Below are 11,473 nucleotides of genomic sequence, written 5' to 3'. Positions count from 1 at the left end.
TCAACTCCGTGTTTTTCATCAAGTTTGTTGACCTAGAGCTTTATCTTCACCTTCTTTCGCCTTAACCACTCAGCAACTTTCGCTACACAATCAGATCGGTTATGACAACCGACTTTGGTCACACCGCTCGCGTGCCGGTCGCGCGAAGCCTGGCTTAATGGTTGCCTTGGGCACCCAAGCCTCGCGAGTTCAACTCCTACCATGCCGCAGAGCGCGTTTCTTTGACGCCTTCCAGCTCGCAGGGCTCTTCGTGCGTCACATCTCCGTCGAGAGCTATCCTTCTCGTGCTCACTCTTCGTCTTCTTATTGCTTACTCTTATCTTGGTCCTTCGTCTACTCCTCTTTCTAGCTTCGCCTGTCATCCGGGCCATTGTTCCCCTTAGCCTCACTTTCTTGGTATGGCTACGCTCACGAACTCCAGCCCGCCTGCGCCTCACGCAGTCTTTCTCCCCTTTCTCCGAAAGCTCCCTGTAGGATTCATGCTCTTTCTCGCTGATGTCAGTGCGAGATTGCTTACTGGGGGCTCGCACACCCTTCTTGTCTGCGCCAACTTTCTCCTGCACTACAGCCCTGTCTGGCTCCTTTTTCCGCGGGCTTTGATCGACTTCCAAGCTTTCGGTTTCAGAGAGTGGTCCTGCTTGTTCGGGAAACTCGGCACCTGGCTCTGCACCGCCGACCTCTGTAACAAGCTCAAACCCTGCTCGGACGACTTGACTGTCTAAAGATTATGCGGTTCCCTTTTCAGCGACAATGGTAGCCTCCGTACCAATGGCCGTTTCTGACGGCATACAGCTAAACCCTTCTTGCCAGCCGCCATTCGTACCAGTTCCCAGAGTGGCAGGCACCTCGGACTCAACTAGTGCTCTCTGAGACACCTTTAAATCAAATGAGTCAAAGGCGCTAGGAGTATATAACCGGCCTCTGCCTGGTGCTTTCTCAGCGCGTTCATCTCCTCTCGGAAGGCATGCAACGGTGCACAACTCCAGTTGTTTACCTGCTCGCACTTGGAACGCGTCTCCCTCCACGGCGGTCTTTTGCGCGAGCCCTTCTTTTATTTTTTCATTGATTTCCTCGCTGTGTGCAAAGCGCGTACTTTCAACGCCACGTGCTTTTTGGTCGGGCTTTGTTTTAAAGCGCTCATCTCTAGGCGTCTGTCCCGCGATTCTGCCATATCCTGCCCGTTCACCTCCTCGCGCTTCAAACACGCCTTTCTCCTCAACGGTCTGTCTGAAGGAACCATCTTTTTCTTTTTGTTCGTTTTTACTGGTGGCCTCATCGTGATCTGCGACCTGCGTTCTATCAAGTGCACGTGCTCATCACCGATCTGCGTGCTTTCTTCCTCACGTGCCTCGTGGAGGTCAGCGACCCGCCTGCCTTCAGTCTCACGTGCGGCACGTTCAGCGTTCTTTTCGCGTTCCTTTTCTGCGAGGCGCCGTGTTAGTTCTGCATGCTCTCATTCCAACTCTAAAGTTTTATTTTCAATTCTCCTTTCACAGCTTCCAACCTTCTTTCCTCCGCCTCAAGCCTTTCCCTTGATCTTCACGATTCTTCTATCTTTGCATCCAATCTCTCGTGCACTTTGCGGTTCTCTTCATCGTACAATTCGAGAAACTGCTCTTTGTTTAAACCTCGCGTCTGAACCAGCATCAACAACTTTCCAAAATCCATTCTCGCAGCTGGTAAGACACATGACTGGGCAAGATAGAAATATCCTGGGTGGGGATAAATCAATCCTGGCAGTTGATGTGCCAAGATCCTGGCAGGCTCGCCAATTATTTGTCACGTGAATGGATCTTTACCAGTGGTCTTTACCAGCTCGGAGCAATGGACACGGCGAAGCCGTTGACGTGTTTAACAACATACATTTATTGCACACAAAAAAAACTCCGGCAAAGCACTCAATATTTAAACTACACACAAACGATAAACACTCAAACCTCTACATCCCAAAATACAACTCGCATACAAACCCCTAACTTAACAGGTCAATATACAATTCAAATCAAAACTCAAAACACTCTACAATAAAGTTCTACACCTTCAGTCCAAATTCACTCATTTCGTCAAGTCCTACTTCATCTCTTTCTCACTACAACTCCCCAGTCGTATCATACGAATATGTCCCTAATGGACTGACCTACCCCGCTGTCGTCGGCGCTGACGTGTCGCACCAGTTGCGTGGCCGCGACCCGGTGGTAGCCGTCCTCGTCTCGCTTCGGTGCCGGCGTTCGATAGGCGCGGTCACTCCTTGGACGGCGTGGGCTCCACGCGTCCTGACGTTTCCTCTGCGGCTACTTCCTGGTATCCGCTCCCGCTGGATGTCCTTGATGCCGGCGTTCGATGCGCGCGGTCATCCCTTCGGCGGCGCGCTTCCTCGGTGGCTACCCCCTGGTAGCCGCTGCCGCTGGAGGTCTCAGGTAGGCTTGGCACGAACGTCGCCTTTTGGGGCCATCGATACGAACGTCGACGGAGCGTGGACGCTGGCCGCTGGTGCCCGACCGATGCTGCTGGGGCCTCAAAGACACCGGTTCGTGGTGCACCTAGGATGACGGTGCCGATGCGAAGTCGGCCCGCTCTGCCCAGGCTCGGATGGCGTGGTCGATGGCCTGGCCGCGTCCCGCTGGCTCGTTCGTTTAAGCGCACGTGCTCAGGCCGCCTCCTGGTTTCTTCGGTTTCTTGCCTGCCTTCTCTTTGTGCGCCCCGCTTTTATACCCTCTGGGCTCTCTCGTGGCGCATTAACATTGGCTCTTCGCCTCTTCCATGTCCTTATTTGGCCATCTCGCCACTTGTCCCATGCGCGGCGTTCCCTGATTGGCCGACCAGTGCGCTGCCACCTTTGCCCATGATTCCTCGGTGCGTCGGCGCTGGCGCTTGCTGACTGGCGCTCTCCTGTCGCGCACTTCAAAATTCTCGTTCTTTTGTTCTTTCCTTCTATTTTTGGGGGGCTTTCATGCATCCCCTCTCGGGGGGGGGGGTGCCCTTGATACATGACAACCTCACCCATGTAAAGCTTCTTTCAGCAAAAACTGTAAAACTCGCTTAAGAAAAAACTCAGTCGACAGGTACGCCCAAAAATTGTATGTATACGTTGCGAAATAGAAAAACGTGCATAAAATCCACGCCACAGTTGGCAAGCAATGTGGTTCCACATGTGGGCTTGAATGAAGTGGTTACATACGCCGTGTAAGAACTTGCGAATACCGTGCATGCACAACAAAGTCAGCAATTAAAAATGAGTGTTAACCTCCATAAATCTCTGATAATTGTCCCGATTTCATATGCTTGACTCGCGCAATCTTTGTATACTACCGAACTATATCACCTAATCCTGAAATGGCACTGTGTCGTTCCAGTAAATGTATGCACGGAAGTCAGGGGGCCGGCGAGGCTATACTTAGGACGCTTGCAGCGCTTACCTGAAATGCTGGAGGGGCTCGTTGGCTGAGGCAACAGCTTTCAATCACAGGCGATGGACATTGGGAAACGCGCCGTAGAAAAGGCACTGGGGCCTCAAACTTTCAGCGAGGTGGTAGTGGTGGTGCCACAAGATATGGCTCATACTCACTCAAGGGGATTGACCAGGAAAGGCGCTGTCACCGAGAGAAATTATACAGTCATTAAAAAACAGACTTAAGGAATTAAATTAAAATAGGCGTTTAGACCACCCACCGTAGTGGCTCAGTTGCTGAGGGGTTGCGCTGTTGAGCACGAGGTCACGGACTAGATTCCCGGTCGCGGCTGCCGCTTTTCTGATGGAGGGGAAATGCAAAAACACTCGTGTGTAGGAGATTTCGGCGCACGTTAAAGATCCCTAGGTGGTCAAAATTAATTCCGAACTCTCAACTACGGCGCACCTCATATCGCCTGCGTTGCGGCGGCATGTTAAACCCTACAATCAAAATCGAATCAGGAATTTAGGGCGAAATATGAACGCAGAAAAACTTCCCAAACATGAGATCTAGTACCAGGAAGTGTTGAAACCGAAATAAATGAAGACTTAAAAAAATAAAGGAAACAAAATATGAAAAGTATGTAGAGAAACAAAAGAAGAGGATAAGTCGGTGCAGAAGAGGCAGTGTGAGGGAAGGCACTGATAGCAGTGATCATACACGCTTTGATCCTTTTGAGTGAAGCCGGGACTGACCTGGGGTTAGCACGGGAGACGGCCAGATTCCTAGACGAATACGTGCACGGCGGAGCAAAGATTTGCGCTGCTAAAACCCACTGCCTTCGACCCGAATGATAAGATTAGAAGAACAGACCATGGGACAGCAAATGAGTAAAAGCGGTTTTTCGAATATGTTTTTTCGAATGGAGGAGTACTACCGGCAGGAGAGGAAAATAATATTATCCTGTCTCTCATTCTTTACAAAATGCACAGAGTAGCGAAGGGGCCAGATCACGGCGATAGAGAAATAATTAAAATTTGGGCACCATACCGAAAGCTGGTGAGGGTAAATTCACAAGCTCGTAAATGACAAATCCGGCACTTCCATGAGTACGGAGATGCTCGAGGTCAGAACTTACGTACGCAGATTCAGCCTTGCATTGTAGCAAGCCTTAACTTCGCAGGGGTGCCGAGGTGACAAACTTTATGGGCTGTAGAAACAGCACCCCCGGGTCAGTCAATGCAATGCCCGCCAAAGTGTTTGCCGCTTCGTTGAGCGAGATTCCTTCGTTTTCAGGTACCCACACAAGACGAAGTTTTTGTAAAGATGGAGGCAGTAAATACCCAAGGCTTCGACATAGGACAGATGTATTTGGGCACGATAGGGCAGTGCAAACAGAAGAGAATCTGTAAGCAAAATTGCTTTTTGTATAGCAGAATCCAGCTTTCTAAGGGCCAGAACGATCGCCAAATATTCTGCATTACAAGATGTAGTTAAGTAAGGCAATCGGAGGGAAAAGACAGAATCAAAACGGGAGAAAAAATTCCCACTCTTGCCTTCTTATTCCGGACAGAAGCGTCGGTTGCAATGATAACATGGGAGTGGAAACCGGTAAAGTGATGCTCCAAAACGCCTGATAAGATACTTAATGAGAGTAATTAAGCAGTCGCGAATAAACTTTCATCAAATCCTACCTCTAAAAATGATACAAAATGAATATGAACAAGGGACAGACAAAAGGGATACATGTAAGTGGTCTAGTAAGGGCTGTACAAATATAAACTCCGGCTGTTTGAAACAGGGCCGTGGACTGCTGAAAAACAGCGAAGGCGATTTTACGAAGGCAGTTTGCTGTCTGGGTATGGGCGACGCCATTACTCTTATGAATGCGTCAACAGTGAGGGCATGCATGCGGGAAACTAGTGGGTGAATTCGGGCTTCCATATACAAGATGTTGATCGCAACATATCCGAGAAGAACCAGGCATAGTCTTATTGCGTGCCCTTCCAGCATTACCAGCGGCTGAAGTTGGTACTGAGGGCTTCCTGAAAAACGCACATGTTCGAATTCCAGTATTGGCCGGGCGTGCATACGGTAGATCCTTAATAAAGTGTCACAGCGCATACCAAATCTCTTATTACCTAGGCTTCTCAAAACAGAGACAGGCCGCGCTCCTTTGGTAATAATATAATCCATGTGTAAGCGCAATTCAGATAGTGCTCATAATTTTCCCAGGTACTTTACGAAATTGACCTATGGAATGGTTTCTTGACGCTAGTTGAGAGAAAATAAGAATAGATCCCCAGCCGTAAAAACAACGAGAGCACATTTATGCACATTTAGGGTCAAGCAGAGGCCATCCAGCCAAGTATCTAAGGCGCATAAATAGGTCTGCTGACCAATGTACAACATGTGGATGTTCTTGCCTGACGCGAAAAAAAAGCAATGTCGTTAGCGTAAACGTACGCCTGAATGTCTGGACTTGTAGAAATAGAGCTCATCAAAATAATTAAAAGCACAGGAGACAAAATAGAGCCCCGGAAACCCCTCGGATTTTAGTGTATACTAGAGAGGAGAAGCCATGCTGGGAACAAAATATTTTTCTACTTGAGAGAAAATTTTTGATCCATCAGATGATGTAGTTTGGGAATGGGAAACGTTGAAGTGGGTAAAAAGAATTCTCTAGTCAGCGATATCGTAAGCTTTAGCGACACCGAAGGTTACTGCACTGCAACTTCTTTTTGTGAACATGCCAATTGAATGCGGCACTCGAGATCAATAAGAGCAGACCATATTTCACAGCCCTACCTTAAACATACCTGTTTGGGGCACAAGATGTTTTCGCATTCTGAGATATTTTCAGTTCTACTGAGAAAAATTTTTTCCACCGATTTTACAACATTGGAAGTGAGGGATATATATACGTAATATTGTCTATCACGAACCCCAACCATTTGTTTTTATGTAGAGTAACAATCCTTGGCAGCGCCTCTGAGGTGGGACCGACAAATGACCTAAGGATGGGTAATTACATGTAGAAGAGAGGCGGGGGACTCTCTCAAAAGAAGTTTCAGCATTCTGATTGTGTTCCATCAGGACCTGGAGCCGTGTGGGGGGCTGGACGTAATCCCTCCTCGAGTACTTACAGAGTTATTACTTCAAAGTTGTCCTGTCCATATCCCGTAAGGATGTATGGCGCCATCGATGTGAAACGCGTATGCAATCCCTGTGCAATCCAGGTGAGAAAATCCTGGGTATCATCTGGGGTATTGGAAACCGAATCAACGGTCTGATCTGAAGGAGCTACTTCCCAACTACGTAGCAACTAAAACAGGGTGCTTTTTGTTCGTGGGTCTAAGAGAAAAGGAAACCGTTGTGACTGATATTCCACCTCCGCCTTAGCAATAATTCTTTTTAAAATTGCACGAACGAATTTAAAACTACTCCCATTATCGGGACACTGGTTGGGAAGCAGACACTTCTACGCTGCATTTCTGCGTCTGATCTTGCGTGCCCTCATTGTTCCGCCAGAAACTGCAAGGAACATCCCTAGCCAATGAGACTCTGAATTTCCAGCATTTTGTTACATTGCTAATCACATTTACAACCTCCTTAGCTGTATGCTCTTCGTCAACTTGGTCCATTAAAAAAAAGCTCGCAATTTTTTTCCAAAGCGCGCCTTATCTATGAATGATTGGACTTTCCGGTTCGGAGTTCGGACTGAGCATCAGATTAAAAAAACACTGGAAGGTTTGGGGACCAGGTTCTTACGGCGGCCTAGCTCGATTCTCGAGATTCGGGCGCAAGGCTAGCTACGCTGAACTCAGCCCCGGATCGCCACCTCGGCGTAGCGGCAGCGAACACCAAGGAACACTGCACACAGAATTCGCTCGCTCCGACGTTTATTGCACTGCCATAAAGGATGTCGGGCGCGTCGCTCTCCACCGCCAAGACCACCTTAGCCAGGATGGGAGAAACAGGCGCGAGGGCGTGCAAAGGAGGGCTAAAAATAAGTAAGACGTACTTACGGTCGCTCCCGATGATGGCAGGTATCCAGAGAGGCTCGCCCTACCTCCCCCGCCCCGGACCAGGCCGCGGGAACTTCCGGGCAAAACCTGTCACGTGAGGGGTTCGGCAGCGCACCCCCCCCCCCCTGTTCTCACTGGCGGGGCACCGTCAAAACAGCACACGACGAAAGGGCACGCGACAGAAGAGCACCGACATAACAGCACGGCGTCAAAAGAGCACGCGACAAAACAGCACGCCGTCAAAATCGCGACGAATGCTTCGTATATGTCACGTGTGCGCTGGCCTCTCTACCTTTTCAAGATACGGTATTCCTTAAAATCAGGCTCACGCAGGTTGCAACTTTTCGCATGCTGGACAAACATTGCTGCCAGTTCCGGTCCTTACGAGTTGGTATGTTAGCGCATGCAGTCGCCGTCTCACCTATGTGCGATTTTTTTGCAGGTCAGTGCACTTTTATATAGAACTTGTTAATTTCTTCGTCCTGAGAGCGACCCTATAATTGACGCAGTAGACAGGAAGATGTAACGCCGCATGCGAAACACTGCCCAGACCAAGTCCTGTTGCTATGAAGGAATAATAGATTAAAAGTTTTATACGACTGCCTCACCGAATTTGACGAAGGGTGTTGCGTGGTTCTTAGTACTGCGCCTGCTCCTTTTCTCTTAGTTAACTCCTCTGCACAGCCCAATCAGTTTGTTGGGCGCTGAAAAAGGGAGATCCACACCTGAGCGGACAATCATATCTTCAGGTGGTGGCACGCCATGGACGTAGGACATGACTGTTCATTTTTTGCCCTTTTTCCGGGATTTTATTCAGAACCGTATTGCGGATGTCGCCCAGGAGTTTGTGGGATTCTTTTTAAGGAGAAAGCCTTAAGGCCCCCATAGTGCGGAAAAGTGTCGTTGTGTGATTGTCCGGTCAAGAAAATGGCTACCGATGTAAAAAGTAAACAAAAACACAGTTGTGAATAGATGGGACTTGAACCCCGAAGTGTCACAATAGTAGTAAGACGATGTGTAACAACTACGCCTTCTCTGCACATTGCCAGCACTAGAAAATTGTTGCTTTTTTCTTCGTGGAACATACCCACTTCGGGGACTGAACAGGAATCGAGAGCTTTGACTGAATTGTTAGCCCGCTCCACAAAATGCAGAAAAATATGAATTGACAAAGGGAATGGATAGTACAGCATAAGTATCGCCAGGCGTTTCGCCTTCAAAGTACGTAAGTACACTCAGTGCCTCGAGGAACATTTTTCCTGCGGTCCATTGTAGCCCACTTTACCAATTCTCACGTTCGAGGGGCTGCGGACCGTTCGTCTAAAAACCATTAGTAGTAGAACATTTCGTAAGAGGACAAATGATAGCAGGTTATTGACCCCGTAGAGACTGACAGGCAGCTGTGCTGTTAACATCAGCGTTCGCGACATTAGATCATTGAAGGTGGGTTAATTTGTATTCACTTTTCAGTGACTAAAGCAGTACGGTCTAATCAAAAGGGGGGAATGGAACCTGTATGGGTAAAAAGTAAAGTTTAGACGCCACCTAAGAAAATTACAATCCACCCCTGACGGTACACAAATGGCTAGCGGTTTTCCGGGCAAATTTTGTCATTCCACGCCGAAAGTTAGTGTTTCAATGAGCAAGCCCCTTTCAGTACCAACCTCAAAGACATTCAGGATCAAGTTCCCCATCCTAATGCTCGAAAATAACAGGTCAAAGCGTTTTCACATCCAGGACGAACCCAAGGATTGAGCAATGCACGTACTGCAGATGTCGCATACGAGGGACCTGCAAAGTAAAGACTGTGATTCATGTCCCTAAGGTGAGCGTTGTTAAAGTTTTAAAAACCCACAGAAATGCCCCATCCACGACCGACGTTAGCTGTCAAAAATTTATTCAGTATTGAAGGCCAGCGCAGGTGGGGACGCTTGAATAATTGATTGTGTGTTTTCTCATGAGGGGAATTTGTATTTGATAGGCTACGCCTACGATCTTTTTGTTCACGTTTCTCCGAATTTAGTTACCGTTTTAAAAAAAAACATTAGATGCGTTCATTCTGTGCAAGCGTAAAGGAATTGTCGTTTATGATAAAATACTTGCTTTCTCAATAAAATTACTATGTTAGTCACCTCAGCAGCTTTATTGTTCTTTGCCTCAGTCTGCTGTTCTGCGCAGTAGTGGAAAGAATCAGTGCCAACTAGCCTTTGTGCAGTTTTTTTAGCAAAGTTGTCTATGCGAGAAATCGTCATATTGAAGAATTTCCGTATTACAAAATATCGCATGCGAAGAATTTTTCGAGTAAAAGTTGTTCTACTATTATATCGCATTTCGATTTATCTGGCAAACTGGGCTAGAGCGTGTTTACAGCTTTTGTTGTACCTTTTTATTCCTTCGTTTTTTTTCTGACGTTCTAAGCGAGCAAGGAAAAATGTCAAGCTGCGTGTTGCGCCTTTGAAGCACAGCAACTAAAATGTTACAACTAAAAACGCTAAAGAGTGGAAGGCGGGGGGCGTGGTATTATGGCCGGCGTAAATAAAGACGTTTCCGTTACAACTGAAGGTTCTCAGCTATTTTTACATGAGAAATATCGCTTGAATACAAGTGAGTACATATTTTTGGGCACGCTACTTTTGGGTGCTGTTTAATTAGTTCACAGCGTTGTCGGAAACTGCAAAATCAAGGATCGTCTTACCAGACCGCGATATCTCCTCTGAAATGACGGGTTCGTTTAGACCCAACCCTCCTACACTCAGCTTCGTAAGATGAAAATATAATCGCAGGACAGACACAATGTTGGTAAGCAAAAATCAAACGGGAGTCATCTTTATTGTCTTGGAAGCAGGGTCATTCTGTGTATTCCGTGCATACTTCACTGTTACGACACGAGCGATTCCTTGTACAATGTGAACACGGCTTGCTCGATGCATTTTTCTGTTTTAACAACGGGAAAGGGCAAGCTTTGTGGTATTTCCTTGAATGCTGCGGCACTCGCTGGTGAATCAACTGCCCTTGCACTATGCCAACGCTGGAAAAGCCCGCACGCGGTGCTGTCGGCAGCGCGATGCTGAGGCTCCTGGCGCGTACAGTGCGCCTTTGCTCCGGCCATAGAGTTTCATATTCTGGAGGAAAATCTATCGCTGGAATGACGTGGCATCGTGGCTGCCGCCATAGCAACTTCAAGCGTTCCTCTCCTGCTCGTCGTGGAGAGCTAAATGGCTTCCTACCGATATTGAAGGGGTAAATTGGCACAAAAGGGTAGCGCTTGTTTTAAATGCGAAGCATTTCTTAGGCTCGCGATGTCACTCGTCGATGTTGTCGGCGCCGTCCACACGCTCACTGAGCTTGCGCGTCGCGTCGAGGCGCAGGTGCGCGTCTCTCCCCCGTACCCTCCTCGCTCTCAACAACAGGTGCGGCGGTGCGCGTGGAGCGCGTGTACCCCGTGCGCTCCGTCGCTCTCAACAACAGCTGCGGTGGTGCGGGGAGCTTGTCTGTGCGCGCATGCCTCGTAGCTACCCGTGCGCTGCGTCGCGCTCAACAGTAACGGCGGCAGGGCGTGTACACGTGATAACGGCGTGGTGGGTGCGTGGAAGTTCACGCGCTTGTGTACGGAAGTGTGCGCATGCGCGTCTCTCCCCCGTACTCCTCTCCCTCGAACGCGGGTGGTGTGTATATAAGCGGCGGAGCGCGCGTTCGGGATTCAGTGAAGGGCGTCTTTGCTTGGCTTTCGCTTGACTTGACGCTTTGCTTGACCGCACCAAGCAATAAAGACAGACTTTAACTTTACACTCCTTGCCTTCGCTCCTCCTTCATTCAACAAATAAGAATAATAAAGACGAAATAACAATTAAGCATTCCCAAACTATACCCAATTACGCAACATTCACGCGATACCCCCACCACTCTGCGACGCATTTACTCGAGTTCCCCCGTGGGAAGATGCGGGCGGGTTTTTTTTAGTTCGTCTTGCATAAAGCTTATAATGCATCCCTGATAAATATTTCAGACCTTAATTCTCTGTCAAAAAAGAACTTTAAATATTCATTTAAAATAAAG

This window comes from Haemaphysalis longicornis, unplaced genomic scaffold (assembly GCF_048455015.1).
Source record: "Haemaphysalis longicornis isolate Haplotype H1 unplaced genomic scaffold, Haemaphysalis longicornis Haplotype H1 scaffold_5, whole genome shotgun sequence".
NCBI classification, from domain to species: Eukaryota; Metazoa; Arthropoda; class Arachnida; order Ixodida; family Ixodidae; genus Haemaphysalis; species Haemaphysalis longicornis.
This window is presented reverse-complemented; position numbering follows the sequence as displayed.